Below are 23,248 nucleotides of genomic sequence, written 5' to 3'. Positions count from 1 at the left end.
TAAGTGTGAATGTGTGTATGTGTAAGCATGTGTGTGTGAATCAAACTGATGGTCAAAGAGTGTGTGATGTCACTTCCGCTACCCCTGGCATTTTGGTAAATTGATGTTCATGAATATTCGGTTTATTTAATTGGTCTTACGCACTGTAGGCGCATAAAAAGAGGTGCTTGTTCGTGCGCTGAGGTAGCAGAGCCCATAATGATATGGCCTCAGTTTTAAATCAGGCACAAATAACACCCTCTGGCGTGAAAGTTATTTGCGGGAGGTGTTTTTGTATGCCGAATTTCTACAAAGGCATACATTACACCAGTGATTATGGGCAATTAAGATGCAACTCTAAAAGGCTTTAATGGCCTTTGCTTCCTACCGGAGTGAGATGTGGGTTTGCCTCATTTGGCATAAAGGTGCGTCATTCGCAGCGAAGTAATTTCGGGAAAAAAGAAAAATCGAGGGGCATATTTATACTCCGTTTGCGCCGAATTTGCGTCGTTTTTTTCGACGCAAAACTAACTCCATATTTATACTTTGGCGTTAGACGTGTCTAGCACCAAAGTTCATGGAGTTAGCGTCATTTATTTGCGTGAACACCTTCCTTGCGTTAATGATATGCAAGGTAGGCGTTCCCGTCTTAAAAAATGACTCCGATGCTATTGCGTCGGATTTATACTCCCGGGCAAAAATGACGCCCGGGAGTGGGCGGGTCTAAAAAACCCGCATTTGCGCCGGATTTTAGCGCCTGGGTCAGGGCAGGCGTTAAGGGACCTGTGGGCTCAGAATGAGCCCAGAGGTGCCCTCCCCTGCCCCCAGGGACACCCCCTGCCACCCTTGCCCACCCCAGGAGGACACCCAAGGATGGAGGGACCCACCCCAGGGACATTAAGGTAAGTCCAGGTAAGTATTTTTTTTTTTTTTGTGGCATAGGGGGGCCTGATTTGTGCCCCCCTACATGCCACTATGCCCAATGACCATGCCCAGGGGACAGAAGTCCCCTGGGCATGGCCATTGGGCAAGGGGGCATGACTCCTGTCTTTGCTAAGACAGGAGTCATTTCAATGGGGGATGGGCGTCGTAAAAAAATGGCGCAAATCGGGTTGTGGCGATTTTTTTGCCTCAGCCTGACTTGCACCATTTCTGGACGCCCATACGCCATTTTCCCCCTACGCCGGCGCTGCCTGGTGTACGTCGTTTTTTTTAACGCACACCAGACAGCGCCAGCGGCTAACGCCGGCTAACGTCATTCAATAAATACGGCGCCTGCATGGCGCTTCAGAATGGCGTTAGCCGGCGCTAATTTTTTTGACGCAAAACTGCGTTGGCGCAGTTTTGCGTCAAAAAGTATAAATATGGGCCCGAATACATACAGAGGATGAAAAAAAAGCAAAGATCCATATCAGGGCATGACCGTGTACCTTGCTTTTCGGCTGGCAAAGTAACGTTAGGAACAAGGTCCTATTTTTGCTACGTTTTTATAAAACAAACAAATGTAGCAAATAGCGACAATATTCATTCATGTTTTGAATGAACCTAACTTTAAAACCGTAGCAAATAAATTACCTACTACCTCTCACAAACGTGTATAATAAAGTAACAAGATCCACAAACAATTCCATTTTGTAGCTATATATTCAATATTTTCTAACGTTAGCCCTGACATAGTCCATTATCAGTGTGGTATAGTGCAGGTAGTCACAGACAGCACTCCAATTGATCTGTTTGCCAAAATCTCATGTTCACGTACATTTAATGGTCTGTTACATTTTCTGCTTAATGAACTTAACAAATTCATCGTTAAAGGCCCTTCTCACCACTCCCCTACTTTCTTCTGTAAGGATGTCAGTGCATCGATGACTGTATCCATGTCACTTTCGGCTGCTCCAGTATGTAGAGTGTTTAGAAAGCTGGTTCTCCAACAGCTACATCATCATCCATTACTATTTCCACTGTTACACATTTGGCTGGGACCCTAAACCACAGAATTGTTTGGGTAATGATGTATAATCTGGATTTTAAGAAACAAATCAGCTTAAAAAACAGAGCAATACGATTTAAAACTCAAAACCAAGGGTTTGAACAACATATTCCATACTGACTTAACCTAACCACTGCAGGAGAATACCATCTGAAAAAAGCTGGAGTGATGTCTTAAAACTAAAGAAACACACAACGAAAGAGGAAAATGTCTCTAAGTATTGTTTTTGTGCAGGAATATGTCTCTTCCTGTACAAACACAATCCTACCCATAATGCAGGCACCCTTGCACTATTCTGCAAGGGTGTCTGCAATGGTCCCAGGCTGCACCTAGTGTACTAAAGCAAGGAGAGAGCAGAGGGCTCCATGGTGGTCATTTTGACATTGGCGGTTAAAGCAGCCTACCGCCGCAGTGACGGCTGCAAAAATACTGTCACTGTGGCTACCTTCCGTTTGCCATATTATGATCACTGCCGGACTTCTGCCACAATAAGGGCGGAAAACCGGCAGTGATCGTGCTGGCAGACGGTGGTAAGCTGGTGTTGCCACCACCAGCACTGCCAAGCCAGTTGAACACCGCCAGCTGTATTATGACAATTCATACGGCCTGGCGGGGCACTGCTGGCGGTAGCAGTGCCCCTTTCTTTTCCCTGCCGGACGACCTCCTCGCCGGACAAGGTAAGTCGGGTGTCTGACAGGGGAGGAGGGTGGGGGTGTTGTGTGTGTGTCTGAGTGTATGAGTGCGTGTGTGAATGCATCTGTGTGTGTTTTGTACTTTGCGTGTTTGTATGCGTCTGAGTGAGTGCGTGTCTGCATATCAGTGTGATTGTATAAGAATGTGTGTCAGTATGTCTGTAAGTATGCGTGTATGAATGCGTGTATGCAGTGTGTGTATGAATGTGTGGATGGCAGTGTTAGTGAATGGGTGTATGCGTGGTGCGTGTGAGTGTGTGCGTGTGTGCGGGGAGGGGGTGTGGGGTGAGGGGCGCTGTGATTGGTGGGGGTTGGGGAGGGTGTGATGTGTGTGTGTTTGGCTGTTGGTCAGTTGTGTGGCATGTGCGTGTCTGCGGGTGTGTGCGTGTATGGGGTGTGTCTGTGGATCGGAGGGGTGGGGGTGCGTGTGTTGTTCGGAGGGGGTGGTGGTGTGTGTGTCGATCGGTGAGGGTGGGGGTGTGTGTGCGTGTTGATCAGAGGGGTGGGTGAGTGTGTGTGTTGATCAGAGGGGGTGGGGGTGTGTGTGGTGATCGGAGGGAGTGGGGGGGAGTTTGGATGAAAGGGGGGTGGGAGCTGTCTGGTGAGTTTGGAGGGGGTGAGGGAGCTGCCTACCGGTGACAGGGAAGGAATTCCCTGTCACCAGTAGGGCCTACCACCATGGTTTTCGTGGCGTTGCTAACCCCACGAAAACCATGGTGGTAGGCAGGCTCATAATGCCATCGGCAGTACTGTGTCGGCCGCCGGGCTGGAGATTGACATCTCCGGCCCGGCAGCTGATACCTCCATGGCCGTATGAGTGGTGAAGTGGCAGGTTGGCTGCATCCAACCCGCCATTCTCATAATGTGGCGGTATGTATTGCCAGCCTGTTGGTGGTACTAACGTCACATTAACATTCTCCGCTGGGGTTATAATAACCCCCCATATCTTTACACATATGGAACATATCAGATCTCTACCTTCACACACCTCAGTACAGCAACTTGGCCTTCTGCCCTGAATTGTATGAAAGTTTAGTAACTTTGCCCCTTAGTATTATGAGTGAAGTACAACATTTGCAAACTCCACCAAACTTCGCAGATATAGTTAAATGGTTTACTCACCCTCAATAACACATGAAATTACTTTCAGACTGTGTCCAAATGGCCATAAATTTTACACTCAAATACAGAAAAAGAGACGATAAAAAATAAACTGTTGTATAGCCATTTCAGTGATGTCTTTGGGCACGTTATTTTAGTACCTAGGCCTGCTGCTTGTGCCCTTTAGCCCAGTTACATTTTATTCTGCTTAGTTTTTATTATTGCAGAAGAGCTCACATTTGTGATGTTGTTTTATTTTCATTATCTAGTTATTCTTTTGCCTAGGAAAGCATTGCGTTTCTTAGAAAGACATTCTTTTCACTTTGTGGTTTCCTCAAGGCTGCATCAAGATAGGGTTGCCGGCATAAGTGGTACACTGCATCTCCAATGTTCACAGAAACATACACATCCCTACATGGGGACATTTTCTCAGAACATCAGCTGTTTTAGTATAAAACAATTTCTTTGTTCCATGCACATTAGAGGAGGGTTCCATCCAGATTACCACAACTGCATCCTGGTTGACTTTGTTACAGCTGCTTGCTGTGACCACCAGTTCCCTGGCCTGCATGAGGATGGTGTCTCCATAGACAACAAGCTTCCTTGCTCTGGCATGGAGGATGATGTCTTTCCAGGGGGAATGCTGAAGGACAGATTGGGGCTTAGCTTTCTGTGCTCTAACATAACGTAGGTGGGAATTGCATATATTATATTATTGACAGTTTGGTGGGACTTTTCCTGTGTTTCAATTTCCTTGTCACCATATTGCTTCTAGTATGTTTCATCATTCTCATTATTGCATTTCATGCCATTTTATCTTAATCACAGTTCCTTCAATAAATCTTATTGAACCATTTTCTGCCTCTGTTTGTCTTCCCATGTGTGAAACTAATGAGAAAAAAGGATGAGATCTGATTCACAACACTTTCCCTGAAAAGTAATCTTTTCATGCGCCCGGTTGCCACAAATCATCCCTGCTCTTGGGAAGAGATGAGGCAGTGCTAGTTGACTGGAAACTGATTAGGCTGACAATTGTCACATGAGGTGGGATTAGACCTAGTTCCCCAGAATTCAGGTTGTGCCACCGCCGAAAATTCAGCAGCCTCATTAGGATAATGAGAGCCAACAGAACAAAGCAAGAAAGAGGTAGGAAAAATTAGATAAGAGAATACTGTGATGTAAACGTCAGTAAGGGCTACATCAGAAATTGTTCAAGATGATGGGACTAATGTTTTCTTATGAGTGGCCCAGCCCAACTCAGGGCCATTTATCAGAAATTCCTTTTCCACCAGAAGACATCTTCAATATAGATTCTCACAAGACTACATTGTAACCACATTTTGACTTCTTTGATTTGCGCCCTGCTAGGTGGACTTATCAAACTATGAACATATTTTTTGATGGTGTGCATTTAAAAATGGCAGAAGAGTGTGAGCAAATTAAGAGTAGATGCAAATCTCATAGATCTGAGTTTTAGCATTTGACAAACCTTTTTAAATTTGAAAATAAAAGAAATATTTGAAAGTGGTATGTGAATTATGTTGAAAAGTGTTGTATGGTCATTGCGAGGGTGGGGCAATACCAACTTTAGTGATATTCTGTGCCTCAATGTTATAGGTAGTTTTCCATATCCAATGTGAAGCATTATCAGTGGTACCAGTCATCACGTTTAGGAATATGTGTGGTACCCAGATTTGGCAAAAATCACAAATTCTAATGTGTTAGAATTCATTTTGTATGCCTTTAGGATAATCAAATGAACAAGAATTGTCATTATAATAACCCGGTCTGCAACTACACATAATATAAGGGTGAAAGCTAGACGCACCCTCAACGTTGTTTGTCACACATCTCTTACCTATCAGTGTTATTTCCTAGCTATAATGTACTAAGCTGGCTCATGGCTTGATGGATTATTCTATCATATTTTTTGCTGCGTCACGTTTAGATCCTTGAATACCTGCACAGCAGTTGGCTTCAAATTGCAAACCGTTTGCTCTTCTCTCTTCCCAGAAACCGGTCAGTCTGTTTGTTCCACCCAATCGATAGTGTCTTTTATACCATTAGAAAGCACAAAGGGCTATAGAGTGAGTGTGGCCCCCTTTAAGCTCAGACCCTACTTTTGCTTCATCAGACAGAAGACAATGCTTCTATTCCTATATTAAGAAATATATAAAAGTTACTGTGTTGTCATTGTATCTTTCTGATTCTGCCAGCATGAGCAATACTCTTTGACACTTATAACACAAGGAACAATAGATAATGACAGTTTAGCAGCTACAAACTTTGTTGGCTTACACAATAAATGAAGCTACACAACTCACATTATTAGAAGCATGCATGAATCTAAGCCTTGCAGACTCAGATCCATTCAGTACACGTACAAAATATATCTTAATGTGTATTAAGTCCTGTGACACATGTAACATTGTGAAACATATAGGAAAAGAGTGCGTATGTATAAAACTGGTCTCAGGATTGAAGTGAAGCAAGCAGAGAACCACAAGCATACTGCCAGGCCCACAGGTAGCACTTGAGCTTAGTGAAAAGGTTTTTGCACTCCTTGAAGCTCCTCCCCCAGATGAAGGCACCCACAACAGACTTCTTCCACAGCAGGTTAGTCAGCACCATTACCAAGAAAAGAGGAACATTAAAGACACTAGTACTTCAAGCTTCTTGCTTCTTCTAGGGAGGTGCAATATTACAAATATCTTGGTGCACAGCAACAGATTCCTGGCTGTTTAATAATTCCCAAACATACTGATCCTGACCAAAATGTCTAGTTGTCCACCACACTCAATCAACCTGGCCACCTGACGTCCCATAGTGTCTTCGCTCTGCTGCACACTTTACTTCCTACTCTAAGAAATAATTAATGGACTTATCAGGCTTTTTGGGGTTCAGTGGACCTGTGGATTCACTATGCCGCCTAGGGCGACACCCCTGGAAATTCACACAGGATCTGCGGTTCCCTAGCAAAGATCCAGGAGTGTCATTCTAAGTGAGTTATAGGCAAGATATAGTTGCTTGAGGGCATACATTATAGTTACTTAAGATAACTGTGACCAATTAATTTCTGTAGTTTAGTTTGTTTAAAACAGTATGTTTTAACTAACATTTTCACATAACTATAACATCCCTTTAACCTTATTTTTATTCAGTGAACTTCTAACGTTTTCTTGGGCATAAACTAAGATTTTATTACAATTCCTAACTAAAACATCACTTTAACTTTTGCTTTTTTCAAATAATTTCTATGTAACTAAGATGTTCATCACCGTGCACAACAAGAGATTGGGTGCCCAGCCACTGACTTGTCAGTCCCTGCACCTAACCCCTTGCAGGTGCACAAACCTGCAGACGACCACCACCCCTTTTAAATTTTTCTTGGGGCTCCCTGGTAGCGTGGAATCACTCTGACACCCCAGGTGACACCCCTGGGGATTCACTCTCGACCCATGGACCCACAGTGAAGACTCAGTAGTGTCATGCTGGGCATCATGGTGTATCCACAGTTCCACGAAACCCCTAAGATGTTCTTTTTAACAATTGGACTCCAAGGGATGTCACTCTGCGATCCTCTCACAAGGCCAAGGAGGTGAAAGTGCCCCTACCCTGTCACTTATATTATTGTGGGGACTGAGACCCTGAATCCCAAGATGGTGCCACAACTTTTCTATCAGGCTGTGGCCAGCCAAACATATGGTTGAGCATGTGGATCTATGTACGAAATATAGAACATTTTTTTACCGTAATTTCTCAAAAACTACTAATCAGATTGACACCAAATCACAAAAAGCATGCTTTCTGGACAAAGATCTTGCTTTCTGTAAATTCTGTTTAGCTGTTTTGCCTATAACTGTGTCTAATTTTCCTATGGAAAAATGAATGAGGAAAAGTTGTTTTGGGACAGGCCCTTTTTCTTGACCGCTGCTTGAAGGATCACCCATAAACCTTCCCTGAAGGAGCTGCAGTGGATAAGACTTTTTTTCAGTTTCATGAAGATTCTGCAATCAGAGCCAAAGTTAGTAGCATACCAGGAAAATCAGTTTCCTCTGAAATTGTGGTGCACCACTGACAGACTATCTTTATTTGTGGACGTCACCTCTAGCCCATTGTCCAGAAATTTCCATAATTTGTTAATGATACCAGGTTACTGAAAAATGAACTTTTGCCGATGGCCAGGGGACCTTACCCACATGTCCAAGCCTCACTTGCAGCATTGAGGGGCCGCCAACGCTCATACCATGCCAGGAGGCACATAAATCAAAGCCCCAGATCTAGTTGCACAGGGAGCTTTTGCCAGTGGCCGGGGGCCTTGACTACATGTCCTAGTCTCACTTGTGGCATTGAGGGACTGCCAACGCTCATACCACACCAGGGGGTACATGAATCAAAGCTCTATGTCCCACTGTATTGGAAACTTTTACCAGTGGCCGGGGGTCTTGACTACATGTCCCAGCCTCAGTTGCAGCATTGAGGGGCTGCCAACACTCATACAACACCAGGAGGTGCATAAATCAAAGCTCCAGGTCCCACTGCGTGGAGAACCTTTGTCAGTGGCTAGGGAGCCATGAGTACATGTCCCAGCCTCACGTGCAGCATTGAGAGTCCTCCAATGATCAAACCTCTCCAGAAGATGCATACATCAAAGCTCCAGGTCCCGCTGCCTGGAGAACCTTTACCGGTTGGTGGGTGGCCTTGTCTACATGTTCCAGCCTCACAGCATTGAAGGGCCACCTATGCTTATACCATTCCAGGAGGTGTATAAATCAGTGCCTCACCAGGCATCTCTCATGCTCACAAAATAAATTCAGTAGATGGTGCCCTGCCGTCACTATCATTAATACCCACGACCAGTATACAATCAGACCAGCAACCTCGACCTGCTAATCAGATGAATATACCATCATTAAATTGTCCTGGGAGCAACGATTTAGGAACTGTTAGTGATCGAGTGAACATTAATTTGCCTCCAGCCTGTTGCCATTATGTGGTAGTTTTGATTAATGTCCCGCCTTTGACCCTTGGTATAAGTGAATCTCCAGGGGAGCTAAAGGATAAAGTTGTTCACTGGCTTAGTGCGAATTCTGTATTTCCAGCTAATAGAGCCAATCAAATCCTGATGACTAGAAGAGTAGGATGGATTGGCCCCGCTAAGAAAAATATTTACTGGGGGTTGCATTATTATCAATTTTAAGCAACCTAGTCTTGCAGGGGAAACCCTAGCAAGGTCAATGGTAATTACCCCACTTGCAAGGACCATAGCATTACTCCCAATGGGCTATTTTTTTATCAACATCTACTAATGTCTAACAAGTTATCTTTTACTGCCAAAAAGCTTGTCTTAGTAGAACCACATACCTTATTTCTGTGGCTAGTGACAAAGGGGGCACCTGATGTGGTGTTGGTCAGCATTTATAATAATGTATTTAGTACCTCCTGCAGTAAGGTGGTCCAAGCCCTGGATTTGGGCCTGGAAATCTTTCTATGTCCTACTGGTTCTAATTTTGTGTTGATGTGGGCTAGAGATTTTAATACATAGCAATGTTCCATTCCTGTGAACAACATATGTTTGCTACTGCTGCTTGGATGAAGATGGTATTACTCATTTTGGCCACAACGACTATGGGAACACATTGACCTTGGTAATGTACTAATATGATCTTCTGATGTTTGACTGTAAACGGGTTCCTAATGGGGAGTAGATCCCGTTGTTTGTTGGTAGAAGTGCCAATACTGTTATAAACATGTTTTTGGTATCTGACTCTGACCGCGATTTGGTTGGCACCCCTAGTATCATCTTGACTGCCATACGTGATCACAACCTCATCCTGTTACCTTTTTTTTCTTGGAACAACATTAGTGAGGTGCCTACTACTATCCTTAATATTATTCCAGTTAGGTCTAATAGTGTAAGGATTAAATAGTCAGGAACAGAGTCTAACAGTATTTTATGAGAAGTAATAATCAAGAATATGGTAGATGTTAACTACTGTTTGGGAGTGTTGGTGGAAAAAGGAAAACTGTTGTCTAGTTTTAGTCAGATTGCAAGTTGTATCAACTCTCTGCTGGCAGGGGGCCCAAGATCTACTCAAGCTAGTTATGTGGTTTGACCACTCATGTACCTGTGCCTCCAAGCTCTTAAAAGCGGCTTTATATAATTCACCTAGAGAGAGACCCTGTGGTTATTAGGTCACTTCGTAAATCTTACAAGCAGATATCAGCAGTCAGAATGAAGGTGCTACAGGAAGAGGCATGGGCTAAATTGAAACAGGCTTCTGAAACAAAGGACACTAGGGGGGAAATGTCTACTCTGTTTGCACCAAATTAGCGTAATTTTTTTTACTCTATTTCGGTGCAAAACTAACTCCATATTTATACTTTGGTGCTAGACCCGTCTAGCGCCAAATTTATGGAGTTAAAGTCATTTTTTAGAAGTGGAAGCCTACCTTGCCCTAATGAGATGCAAGGTAGGCGTTCCCGTGCAAAAAATGACCCCCCAACCATCATCACACAAGCCCCCACACAGGAATGCTAGCACTGGGGTACACGCTCACCCACCAATTGCACACCATGACACACACAGATGCAGTAATCATGCTTTTATACCCCTGCAGGACCACTACCTAACGTCACCAGACAGGAGGGTCCCCACATCTCTACCCCACCCTCAGAATAGGCCCACAGTGATGACAGCAGCTCTGGCCAACTGGATCAAGATGACCAGCCCGGACCATCGTGGGCCTCGGGACAGTCGGCTCCTCTCGCACAGGCACAGCCCAACACTGACCTTCCACCCTCTGGTAACACCAGCACAGCACCCACCCAGTGGGCCCATACCTCAGTTCCCAGGACACGTCAATCAGCTGTGTGTCCACCACTACAGGGAACCCAGGATAACCCACCACCCCAACAACAACAGGGACCTGGGGGCAGTGGCAGTGGGCACACGGTCCAGGGGACGGAGGCACAGAAACACAGGGGAACTGGGAGGGCTGCTGTGCGACAGGGCACCATCGTAGGGGTGCTGAAGGACATACAGAAGACTATGAGGGACACCGTGGCACTCCAAGGGGCCCCTGACACTAGCCTGGACGATGAACTGCCCACCACCTCTGCCAGCGCTAGTGGACAGGACGCCCCGCTACAGGACCACCACACCAGCACCCCACCCCCTGCAGACGGAGAACCACCCCGCAAGCGGTCCCTGAGATCCAGGAACAGGACAGAGCAAGATGGCAAGAACCCCGCCAGGAAATGAGACCACCCTGATTGTCATCCCACTGTCCCACTTTGTTACCTTGTCCAGATTGGAACTGTTCCAGCTCCACTTCCTATGCCCATATGGGCAGTGCACCTGTGAGACTAATAGACTGGACTCTGCCGTGGACATTCCTCCACCATCACCCATCACCATTTTGCCACCACCTCCTATAATTAGCACTTCAATAAACTCCCTTGAACCACAAAACAATCAGGAGTCAGTCTGTGATTATGAAAATGTGTATTATCTATGACAATGACAAAATCCGTTCGAAAATGTAATGTCAACATACCTATGTCACACATCACAAGCCCATGAAGGATGCAAGCAGATGACACACGTTGGTAACCACACTGTGAAACCGTAAGGGAAATGTACAACTCAGTTAGCATATACTGCTTCAAATTGACAGACAGGATAGAGGTAGAAGTGTGAAAGTAAAGGTAATAGTAAAAAAATTGTTCTCACCTGTGTGTCACTGGAAATATTGCTGTATGACAGAGTCCCTGTTATCAATGTCTTCTTCCTCTGCTTTCTCCTCATCACTGTCCACAGGCTCCACAGCTGGCACAACACCGTCATCTGGACCATCCTCCTGCAGAAAAGGCACCTGGCGTCGAAAAGCAAGATTGTGAAGCATAGAACAGGCGATGATGATCTGGCACACCTTATTTGGTGAGTAGAATAGGGAACCACCTGTCATATGGAGGCACCTGAACCTGGCCTTCAGGAGGCCGAAGGTGCGTTCGATCACCCTCCTAGTCCGCCCATGGGCCTCATTGTAGCGTTCCTCTGCCCTGGTACTGGGATTCCTCACTGGGGTCAATAGCCATGACAGGTTGGGGTAACCAGAGTCCCCTAATAGCCACACCCGGTGCCTCTGAAGTTGACCCATCACATAAGGGATGCTGCTATTCCGCAGTATGTAGGCGTCATGCACTGAGCCAGGGAATATAGCATTTACCTGCGAGATGTACTGGTCTGCCAAACATACCATCTGTACATTCATCGAATGATAACTCTTCCGGTTCCTATACACCTGTTCACTCCTGTGGGGGGGGACCAAAGCCACATGGGTTCCATCAATGGCACCTATGATGTTAGGGATATGTCCCAGGGCATAGAAGTCACCTTTAACTGTAGCCAAATCCTCCACCTGAGGGAAAACGATGTAGCTCCTCACGTGTTTCAGCAGGGCAGACAACACTCTGGATAACACGTTGGAAAACATAGGCTGGGACATCCCTGATGCCATGGCCACTGTTGTTTGAAATGACCCACTTGCAAGGAAATGGAGTACTGACAGCACCTGCACTTGAGGGGGGATTCCTGTGGGATGGCGGATTGGTGATATCAGATCTGGCTCCAACTGGGTACACAGTTCCTGGATTGTGGCACGGTCAAACCTGTAGGTGATGATTAAATGTCACTCCTCCATTGTCAACAGGTCCACCAGCGGTCGGTACACTGGAGGATTCCGCCACCTCCTCACATGTCCCAGCTGACGGTGCCTAGGAAGGACAACAGCGACCACAAAGTCAAGCAACTCAGAGGTATGTACCCACAGCTACACAGTACACGAAACATAATCCAAAAAGTTGTCTGTAAGTGTGTTGAGTCCAGGCCTAGTTATGTGTGACACAGTTGTAAATAAAGCCATGTGGCCCCCTGAAATGGCGGCTGCCTGACCTCTAAACTGGGACAATTGGATGTGAGGTAACTGTGCTGGCGTTGTACACCGTCGCGGTAGGCGGTTGAAGACCGTGGCGCAATGCTGCATTGGTTAACATTGGACCCTATGGGTCCCAGGAGCCAATGACAAAGTGCGCCGGCGGTGATGATACGCACCGCCGCGGACGTCACCGCCACGGACGTGACTGCCATTTTCTATCTGTTCAATCACTCGATACCTGATCTTCGACAGAAGAGGACCTACACTGCAAGTGCTGCTGTGACCTCGGTCTGGAAGAGACAATGGCACGTGCATCTGGGGAAAGGGCCCCTGCCTTCACTGCACAGGGGTTGGAGAAGCTCGTGGGCGGGGTCCTCCCCCAGTACACGCTACTCTACGGTCCTCCAGACCAACAGGTGAGTACATAGGGGGGCAAGTTGTATGGGCTATGCCTGGGTGGAGAGGGCTGGATGTAAGTAGGAAGGGGGCAGAGTTATGCGAGCATGAAGGAGTGTGAATGCATCCGCCACATGGCAAGGGCAGGGATGGGGGCCACTCACTTCAACTGTGCTGTTGCTAATGACCTCTCTTCTTCCCCTGTACATGTCATGTAGGTCAGCGCCCACCAGAAGAAGGATATTTGGAGTGCCATCGCCAAGGAAGTCCGGACCCTGGGGGTCCACCAGAGACGGAGCACCCACTGCCGTAAAAGATGGGAGGACATTCGGCGCTGGAGCAAGAAGACGACAGAGGCTCAGCTGGGGATGACCTCCCAACGAGGGAGAGGTGCCCGTCGCACCATGACCCCCCTGATGTTCCGGATCCTGGCGGTGGCCTACCCTGAGTTGGAAGGGCGCTTGAGGGCATCACAGCAGACACAAGGGGGTGAGTAAACTCACATTCTGATGACTTTGCGCGCAGTGGAGGGGTCTGGGTGGGGGAGGAGGGCTGTGGGTTTCCCTAGACCAGGGCGAGTTCCGTAGGCTCGGCCCCTCCAGAATGCAGGCCATATGCCACTCCACCCCACCTCTGTAGAGTGCCAAGTACAGGTATACATGCCCCTGTGTCATCTATGTGGACAGATGACACTCATAGCCATGTAGGCCATATCCCAGGAACTGCATCTGTAGAGCCCAAGAGCGCGGCGTAGTGCAGGGGGCTGCTGTGTCTGTATTGTCCGCAAACGGTAGCGGTAAGCCATGCACTCAACCTATCTTTATTCTGTTTCCCCACCCCTTTTTGTGCTCTCCCTGTTCTTTTGTGCATCAGCATCATCAGGCGGAGGTACAGTGGCACCAGAGCACGAGGGAGCTGCCTCCCACATGGCCATGGAGGGCCACACCACGGACTCTGAATACACCATTGGGACGGAGGGCGAGGGGAGCTTCACGTCGGTCACCCGATCAGCAAACTGCGACACGGACTCGTCCTCCGATGGAGCTCCCTTGTGGTGGCGGCACCATCTGTGCCCCCCACTTCTACAGGTACAGCCGCCACCCCCCCCTACCAGCACCGCCCTCCCAGCAGCCCCTCAGCCTTCGCTCCGTGCCCGCTCACCCAGGAGGGTGGGCATCACCTTCGCCCCAGGCACCTCAGCCCCTGCCCCTGTCACCTCTGCTGTCCTCAGTGAGGAGGCCATTGACCTCCTCAGGTCACTCACTGTTGGGCAGTCTACCATTGTGAATGCCATCCAGGGTGTTGAAAGGGAGTTGCAACACAGTAATGCATTCCAGGAGGGCATTCATTCTGGTCAGGCTGCCCTTCATCGAACCCTGCAATCTCTGGCCTCAGCACTGATGGCAGCCATTGTCCCTGTGTCTAGCCTCCTTCCTCCAACTTCCTCCACCCAGACCCAATCCCCTGTACCCCAGCCTATCCCAAGCACACCATCAGACCAGCATGCACACACCTCAACACACAAAAGTGGCTCTGGCAAACATAGGCACCACACATCCCAAAGGCACTCACACAAGCATCACCCACATACAGACACAGCAACATCCACTGCCTCCACTGTGTCCCCCACCACATTGTCTCCCTCCTCCCTCCCAGTGTCGTCTACACTCTCACCTGCATGCACTACATCTACAGCCACTAGGACTCGCACCAGAACACCCAGCACCACACCCCACTCACCTGCACTCACCACCCCCACTACCATTTACACGTCCCCTGTGTCCTCTCCCAATGTGTCTGTGACGCCCCCTCCCAAAGTACACGGGCACCCACACACCCAACATCCATCCACCTCACGACAGCCTCCAGAACATGCACCTGCACCTAAATCATCTAAAGTTCACCTCTTACAACCACCTCCTCTTCCTCCACTCCCAGACCCCCTCCAGCTACCCGTCCCAGTGTTCGTCAGAAACTTTTCCTGAGCAACCTTGACCTCTTTCCCACCACCCCCCCCCCCTCCAATTCATAGGTCCCGTACTAGCACCTCCGCCAAAAAAAGTCAGGTTCCAGTGATGCGTGTTAGAGGTATGTGGAGTGCACCGGGCACCAGGGCAGCCAGTGTGCCACGGAGCCAAAGCACTGCCAGTCCGCCCCCTGCAAAGCACCAGAAGTTGGACAGTGCCCGACGGGAGAGGGTGAAGACTCCTGCCAGCAAAGCCGCTCACAAGGGTCCCGGGGTGAGTGCCGAGTCAGCTGTGACTCCTCCCAAGGTGGTGAAGGGGCAGAAGAAGTCTCCAAAGTCTGGTAAGAGCAGTACGGCGGAGAAGGTCGCCATCCTCCCCGCTGGCCAGGACGCCACCGCCAGCCCCATCGTCACTGGTCTGGAGACCACCGCCAGAGTCAGTGCCCAGGAGGGCAGCACTATCGTCACTGGTCCGGAGACCACCGCCAGAGTCAGTGCCCTGGCGGGCAGCACTATCGTCACTGGTCCGGAAACCACCGCCAGAGTCAGTGCCCTGGAGGGCAGCACTATCGTCACTGGTCCGGAGACCACCGCCAGAGTCAGTGCCCTGGAGGGCAGCACTATCGTCACTGGTCCGGAGACCACCGCCAGAGTCAGTGCCCTGGAGAGCAGCACTATCGCCACTGGTCCGGAGACCACCGCCAGAGTCAGTGCCCTGGAGGGCAGCACTATTGTCACTGGTCCGGAGACCACCGCCAGCGTCAGTGCCCTGGAGGGCCCCGGTAGCCACAGCCCCGCTGGGCACTGAGGGACCGTAATGCCACACACCGCTGCACAGGTCAGAAACTGCAAAGTCAAGCACCGCTGAACAGGGCAAAGACCGCCAAGGCAAGCACCGCTGAACAGGGCAAAGACCGCCATGGCAAGCACCGCTGAACAGGGCAGAAACTGCAAAGTCAAGCACCGCTGAACAGGTCAAAGACCGCCATGGCAAGCACCGCTGAACAGGTCAGAAACTGCAAAGTCAAGCACCGCTGAACAGGGCAAAGACCGCCATGACAAGCATCGTTAGTCCATGTGCAGCTGGGACAGTGACGGAACTGGGACCATCACGGGGAGCGTGATGCACTCTGGGCACCAGTCCCCCTCCAGAACCAGTGGAGAACTGCATCCACTACCTGAATCCTTCACAGGATGAAGCACTCTGGGCACCAGTCCCCCTCCAGAACCAGTGGAGAACTGCATCCACTACCTTAATCCTTCACAGGATGAAGCACTCTGGGCACCAGTCCCCCTCCAGAACCAGTGGAAACTGTTATCCACTTGAGAGACTGTGGCTTTGCACTCCCCAGGATTAAACAGTGGGCAAACCACCCACTGTAGAGACTTGAAAGACTGTGGCTTTGCACTCCTCAGGATGGTACAGTGGGCAAACCACCCACTTTTGAGACTTGAGAGACTGTGGCTTTGCACTCCCCAGGATGGTACAGTGGGCAACCCACCCACTGTAGAGACTTGAGAGACTGTGGCTTTGCACTCCCCAGGATGGTACAGTGGGCAAACCACCCACTGTAGAGACTTGAGAGACTGTGGCTTTGCACTCCCCAGGATACATCAATGGGCATGGAGCCCCTTTGTGGATCTGGCGTGGTCCTGTAATCTGGCTGAGGTGCCCCCCTTCCCTTCCCCCTGAGGTGCCTGTTGTATTTCTATCTGATGCCCCTGCAGTGTTCTCTCCGTTTGTGAACAGGTATCTAGTGTGGGCCTCGCCCATGCATTGGGAGCCCAGTGGTCCACGGACATTGAATTGTGCATGCCTGCACTACTATTCGTGATGTATATCTTTGGAATATGTATATATTTCTGTATATATGAGCTTACTGTATTTGGATACATTACAATGGTTCAAGTAATTTGGTTTTGTGTTTGCATTCTTCCCGGGGGGTTGTGGGTTGTTACTGTGATGTTTGGAAATGCATTGGTGTGTGTGTTGCAGTGTGCGAGGGTCGGGTTGAGGGTGGGGGTGTTGCGTGTGTGTGTCCGTGACTTTTGCCTCCCCTCTCCTCTATGTCGTAGGTGCAGTACTCACCGTTGTCTTCGGCGCCGCCGTTGCTGGTGTTCGTAGAGGAGCAGGAAGACAAGCGCAGGGAGTATTTGGAGTTCCGGCTCCATTGTGCCCTCCTTCCTCGTGGAGTGTGTTAAGGTAAGCATTTTCCCATTGCAAAAGCTGTTTCCGCCGTGTTTTTATCCATTATAAAAAAGCAAAGGGATATTTGTTTACACTTGGTGACCACTTTTTGTGTTTTAATGTTGCCTTTTTTATAATGAAGGGCACACACCTAAGGAAGAGTATTATGTGTTAGATGATTTAAATGGGTGAATTTCAGTTCTTATGTGCAGCCGGGATATTTTAAGTAATTTTAAGTAATGTATTTCCCATATGTTTTTATGCTGTATATATTGCATTTACGTTTATGGCTGTTTTCAAACTTGCTGAGTAAAGTTTTGAACCAAAACGAAAAATGAAACCAAACCTACATATTTGATGACACGCTCTTGGCTACATTTGATGTTATACCATTATACACCAACATACACCATGGGAATGGCCTTGTGGTATTATCTGGAGCTTACCAACTTTACAAGAATTATCCTTAAATCCAACAATTTTACCTTCAATGGTAAACACCACCTGCAGATACAAGGGACTTCCATAGGCACCAGATAACCTATGCAAATATCTTAAATTGTAAACTAGTGGACCATATGCTAGCTGCTTCTACTGGTATGGCTAAGATACATTGATTTCATAGTTATAGTATGTAATACAGAAAGTAGAAAATTGGAAGGATTCACAGCTCATATTAACAGTATCCATCTTAACATCAAATTTACTACCAGCACCACTAAACAGAATAATCATTTATTTTCTTGTTATTCTACTCATGATGTATGAACAGAAAAAAATGTAACTGATCTCTACCACAAGCCTGTTGTTTTTCTGTATCTATATACTTGTAAAGAACATCTTAGGAGCCTGGTAGATTATATACAATTTTATGCTATCATCTGCATATCAAACATTAACAAATTGGCAAGTCCTTGCAATTACTTTGGGAAGCACATACTTGAAACACCAGCAGAAGAAACAAAAGTGGCAGAACCACTTTTATGTGTGACTACCGTCCATCAGCAACTAACTAGAAAAGCTTAATGCAAAAATCATGTCCCTTATTATCCACCTCTGAACAACTGAAAAGCGTTTTTCCAAAACCACCAGTCATTGCTTATCTTAGAGCTTCCAACTTACAAGCTTGTATTGTGAGAGGTGAACTCAAACAAGCAGTAACAAATGGACAGTGGTGGCTGCCACAAATATCAAGGGGAGGGAGGGGTGGATAAATTAAAAAATATATAATAATAATAAAAGAATTCACCTTTTTCCCATTGTCACCGCCGCGTCATGCGGTGTGGCTCCTCTGGTCTTCTTGTGGTGTCTGGTCTTCTTGTGGTGTCTGGTCTTCTTGTGGTGTCCCAGCATTTGCACAGGCTCCGCAGCAATCCTGGTGCTGTTTACAGGCTAAACAAAGCATGTAAGCAGCATCAAGACTGGCCTGAGTGGCCTGGAGTGCTGCTCAGACACAAGCCTGGGATATGTGCTGTTTCTCAAGTCCAGCTGTGCATACAGCCAGGCTGGAGAAATCTAAGTGCGCATGTGTTTTGGCCGGGCTAAGACAGCCGGCCCGACACACATGTGCAATTAGTGCACCCCCCCTTCTTACCTCCCACAGCCCAGCCTCGTCCCACCCCGAATACACTATTGGCTGAGCCAGCAGATGATAAATAAAAAAATAATTAAATATCATTTCATCTTTCATCTCCTGGCTAATCCAGGGAGGCAATGCTTCTTCGCCAATGAGAATGAGCCGCCCCTGCAAATGGAGGGGTTCATTGCTGTGATTCTAAAAAGCAATTCACATTTGTCACAACTCCAACTTGTACCCCATGTGCTGTGTTTTTTATTCACTGGGTTCATTTAACCCTTGCCTTGTGGCATCTACCTGTTCTGAGCACTCCAATTCATCCTTCCCTTGTGGCGCCTTCCTGCCTTGAGTACATCCTGATTCCCCTTCCAGAGAACCCGAATGATTGACTCTCCTGTTCTGTTGCTAAGCAAGTTTAGTCTGTTTCACACTTGCAGATTATCACCTGTCTTTTGGGACAAGTTACGCTTTCCACTGTGAACCATTGAATTGTACCATCATGCTCTTGGGATTCTGTTATAATTGTTAATTGTTGGCAATTGCTGTTTGCGCCTGTCACCATCAAGGCCTAATATCCATTGTAACACATGATCTTACGCAAGTTCATTGGAATATTCTATGTGGGACATGAGCCTTCTAGAACACTCTTTTCTTCCAGCATTAATACCCCGTCCAAACCTCATTCCAGTCCTGTGCAAGCATCGTCCCTTCACACATCTCTTGCCACCTCGAGGTTCCAGCACTTTAGTTTTCCAAGCCTTCCTGATGATCCTGTGCTCCTTGGTTCTACAAAGCGTTTAGTGTCTTCCTTCATGATCTATGATTCCGCCTCTTTAGCTTTTTGTGCCGGGCCTCTTGCCATCTTTGCATTCCAGTTTAAGTACTAGACATGGCTAAGTACTTTTCCACAGGTAAGTGTGCACTAATTCATAGGTTAGCAAATAATTCAGATTCTTACAAAGGCGTGAGCATGTTTTTGGACATTAGATACTGTTTAAGTATAAACCCCCATTAATCCCGGCACTCTGGACTCTTTCATTATGGTGCTCTCAGCTCTATTGTAACCAAACTGAAAGTTTGCCACTGTTTTTTGATGAGTTGTATCTAGTATTTTGAGGGAAAGTTCCAAAGCTTGAATTTGTATGCAAGTTTGAATCTGACCTTAGTATGTCATGAGTGCCAGAAAATCTCCAGTTTATTCTTGAAGTGTTTTCTGCTCCCTCTCAAGATATATTTATGATGAAGTCTGTAAGTGTACATATAGCGTAAACAATTGATAGATAATTTTGAGTTGGGAGCGTTTGGGTAACGCTGTCACTTGCTGTTTTTAGTGTATCACAATTTTATTGAGGATATCAAGGTCCAGGGATTCTCGATCCCACTAGGCAGTGCACAAGACAGCAGAGCAGTTCCCTCAGTGACAAACATTTACCTTTTCTTGTTTTATCCCTTCCTCCTTTCCCCTCTAGGAGTAGTTTTTTTAAACCAGCCAGTTGTCACTTGTTTCACTAAGCTGCCCCAGCTGGGATTGGAGGTCCAGCATTGGCTCCGTGGTTGGAACCATGTAAGTGCATGACAACACTGAACGCCTTTTACAAGCATCATCAGTAACAAATTCTGTTACAAGACACACCTATGACATAAGACAGCATCTTACATGCCGCTCAACATGCAATATGTGTGTGATTCAGTGGCAGCAACAAAGCTGTAAAAACACAATATGTAGGGTAAACAAAGAATTACCTCCGTACACAATCCAGGAATCACAAATCAGCAATAGTTAATAACAAACTTGACCAGTCTCTAGCCAATCATCCTAACTTTATGGACCATTTGCTATCAAATATGAAGATTTTCCCTGTGGAACAGGTGTCAAAGGAGGAATTACCGAACTCCAGACAAAACTTGTGGGTGTACTGTTTAAAATCACTGCATCCAGGTTTACTGAACATCACTGACAATGCCACCTGATTACTGAATATCTCAAGAATTCTCAGGTCTGTGCTGATCTCACATTCCAAATGAAATCTTCCCTCATGATGAGTTTTAAAAATCCAGCATTGTGCAGCCACTGAGCAAGCAATCTTTTACTGCTTGAGGAAGGTGGAAGCCAAATTGAAACATTCTGGTGGAAATATATTTTTGTTCCTTGGTGAGTACATCTGTGTGAGACTCTTTCTGCATTCTTGGATAGCACTTTTCATTGTGACCACTTTGGGATCCAGATTTTTGGCTTGGCTAGCTGCTGCATTCTTGTGATCCTACATCTTCATAAACAAACAAATTAATAAATAAATGTATGTGTGTGTGTGTGTGTGTATGTATATATATCTATATATATATGTATCTCTATATATATGTATATATATAGATATATATATATATATTCACTTAAAAAATAAGGGTTACAGGAACGTTATAGTTAGGCTCACATTTCAAACGTACGAAACTATAGAAATGTACAAGTTATTGTTACATTGATATTATTAATATTATCAAAGATGTCATGAGTGCCATAATTTGTAGGGTACTTAGCAGTGCATAGAGAGGGTGTGAGTTATAGTTACCCCAGGGTACTAGTATAGTTACTTGAGATAACTCTAAATAGAACTGGTGAATTTCTATGGGTTTGTACGTTTGAAATGTGAGCCTAACTATATCCCCCCTCTAATTTGTGTTTTTTTAAAGTGAATTTCTGTTTTATTTTAATTCTATTTCCTAACTATAATGTCCCAGTAACCTCTATTTTTTTCAGTGAATTTTCTGTGATTTTTTTAACATATAGTAATTTTCATTACTAGACGGTAATCCAACCAGTACCACACACTGCAGCAGTTTCCCACTCCTGAGTCCAACTCCATATAACCACCCAAGCTTGAATGATGCGCAACCTTCGCCAGACCCTGCAGTACACTCCCCTAACCTCCCAACACCATGCTGTGCACAGCCCTTTGGCCGTGCACAGCAGAAGTTGGCCACACCCTCTCTGGGTGTGAGAATAGTTTTGTAAGATGGTGTATCAGGAGAGTGGCTGCAAGAGTGTCTGTCTGGGTGGGAGAGTGCAAACATCGGTGTTTTAGTGCATGTGTCAGTGTGTGCGCTGGTCTCTGAGTGGGTGAATGAGGCTGTCAGTGGGTCTGTGAGTGGGTGCATAACTGTCTGAGCGGGTCTGTGAGTGGGTGCGTGAGGGTCTGACTGGGGCTGTGAGGGGGTGCATGAGGCTCTGAGTGGGCCTGGGAGTGGCTGCATGAGTGTCTGAGTGGGTCTGTGAGTGGGTGCACGAGGGTCTGACTGGGGCTGTGAGTGGGTGCATGAGGCTCTAAGTGGGTCTGGAGTGGGTGAATGAGTGTCTGAGTGGGTCTGTGAGTAGGCACATGAGTGTCTAAGTGGGTGTGTGAGTGGGAGAAATTGAAAGAGAGAGAAAGAAGGTTAGAGGGACAGGGATAGAGGGCTTTTAGGCTTTTGATGTATGATATACTTAGAATGAGATATTTCTGTACAGTTTTTTTTTTAAAGTATTTGTCATTTTTAAAAATTTTAAATAATTGGTACAAAACAAAAGAGGGAAGCAATTCCAGCTGGATTTGAACACCGACTTCTCAGTGGGAAGGTCTGTGACCATCACAGTGAGCTGTAGATCTATTTTTTCTCTGGGACCGCAAGGAGCCCTCAAGTGCTCCCCAGTGATCCCTCCTTATTTATTTATTTCATTTTTTATATTTTAAAATGCCCTTACGGGCTATCTAGCACCACGGTGCCATTTATTCAGCAATCTAGAGCTGCTTTAAGCATCAGCTCCCTGCTTGCTGAAGTATTTCATCAAAGTTCCCTACACCTGTGCAGGGGACAGAGAGGAAAGCTTTGTTTTTTGACAGCTGGAGCTGTTTGACAGGTCACGCTGTCAAAAACCAAAGTGTTTGCTGTGGCTTGGCTACAGCTGCAAAGCTGCAGCCAAGCCACAGCAAACAGCTGTGTCCCGGGGGTGGGCACCCCAGGACAGAGCACGACTGGCCCTAGGGGGGTGGTGGTCAGTGGCTCCATTAGGGTGGCCGCATGGCCCCCCTTCACCATGAAGATCGCCCCGGGAAGGTGGTGGTCCCCTGAGCTAATGGAGATCCACAACGGCCCTTTTCCATATTTTTACTCCATGCCCCAGGAGGTGGTGGTCCCGGGAGGATGGATGCACGGGCCCCCCCACATATATTATATTCAAAGCCCTGGGAGGTGGTGGTCCCTGGGGGAGGGGCCGGTACCCCCATTTTTCTTTGATATAGCCCCTTGTAGGTGGTGATCCACGGGGCAATGGGGTGGATGCATTCCCTGCTTATTAAGTAGTTAAAGCCCTGGGCAGGTGATGGTCCCTGGGGCTGAGGGGGAGGCTGAAGGGCTTCCCCCATACCATTAAAACAATTTTGCCTTGG

The sequence above is a fragment of the Pleurodeles waltl genome, chromosome 5, assembly GCF_031143425.1.
Source record: "Pleurodeles waltl isolate 20211129_DDA chromosome 5, aPleWal1.hap1.20221129, whole genome shotgun sequence".
Lineage (NCBI taxonomy): Eukaryota > Metazoa > Chordata > Amphibia > Caudata > Salamandridae > Pleurodeles > Pleurodeles waltl.
The sequence above is the reverse complement of the archived record's forward strand: the minus strand, read 5'-3'. Positions refer to the sequence as shown.